The sequence below is a fragment of the Aphanomyces invadans genome (genome assembly GCF_000520115.1).
Source record: "Aphanomyces invadans strain NJM9701 unplaced genomic scaffold supercont1.60, whole genome shotgun sequence".
In the NCBI taxonomy this organism is placed as follows: Eukaryota; Oomycota; class Saprolegniomycetes; order Saprolegniales; family Verrucalvaceae; genus Aphanomyces; species Aphanomyces invadans.
Window position 1 is genome coordinate 282,834 of NW_008580205.1, and position 1,455 is coordinate 284,288.

Here is a 1,455-nt window from a genome sequence, read left to right on the forward strand (position 1 = left end):
TGACTTTACATTTTGCCTAGGAATACAGGCTCCTGTTTGTGTTCTCTTTCTCGCGCTTGCCCACGCCACACGTACAAAGGTATTTTTTCACGGAAATCCCCGTGACAAGCTCAACCAGTGAACGACATTCCATTTCCTGTTGCATGGCCTGATTCGAGTTAAAGAAGCCAAGCTCCAGCACACTTAGGTCTGTGGTGGCTGGCACTAATCAAATACCCCACCCACCGCGGCAGCATGCTGAACGAACACGGCATTGACGGTGTCAACGTGCGGTCGGGCATTTTTATGCTGCAGATAAATGCGCCTGGACCCATCGTTGCAAGCCACGATGACTTGATAGATGTAGGACCATGACGACAAGATAGTCACGATAGATGAGCTTGGTCACTGTGATTTTAGACAAAACGGTAGAACCAGCGAGACGATTTGCACTTCTGCGTTGGGCAACGGTGATCTCAACAATCGGCCAGCAACTCACCATTCCGTTCCAGCCTTGGTCGAGCAACAGCTACAAGATATAGTACTTCGAGATGTGCAACTTGGATTGCGGAGATCGTGACGCGCCGTTACGACGTGCCACATGTAGAAGCGACGACTGACCTTGTGAGGTGAAGCCATTATTCGCCAACATGAACAACATTATATATATCATTGAAATTCAAGTCAACCTACTAGTGATAGGTGTGACGAGCAAAACTCCATGCGCTGCGTCTTGTGCTCCGGATTTAGCTTCGACTTCGACCAGCTGGCTCGCGACATGATCAACTTTTGTCGAATAAAATTCCACAGTGTCCACTTCGACAGTCTCGTAGCAGCCGACAGAGAACGATGTGTTTGGCGACGATGCATACGTGAGGCCTTGATTCGCTGCTCAATACCATCCGTCGTGTAAGGTCTTCCTCCCTCCGGACAATTGATGTTTGACATCATGTTGGCACACACGCTGGTGGACTTGCTGTCGTTGCCTCGCTTACACGTGCGCCACCCAGTCGACGAATGGACGCCAAACGCTCTACAACTGTCTTCTTCTCACGGGACAGTGTTCTGTTGGTGCTGACTGCGAGCAGCTCCAGGTACACAGCCATTCTCTTGTCACTACATAAATTTGTATTGGGAGTTGTCAAGGGCGTAGCTGGTGCAAATGTGGTAGTATACTGTAATGGTATAAAAATAGCCCTGGAATAGCCATGGCTTAACGACACGTTCCACCCATTTTTAGTCCAACCCGACACGTCCACCACCACTTATTGTCACTGCCTGCACTTATTACTGAACAGAAGTAGTAGTAATTACTTCTAGTACAACAAATCATCACTGACTAGGACAAAGCCTTCGTAAACGAAACTCTGATAACCTCACAAGGAATTTCATTCCCACCGGCAATCATTCGAAGTATCATACTCGGTTGCGGACACCACGGCTTTTTCGCGGTATCACTTGTTGGTAGGTCAGATT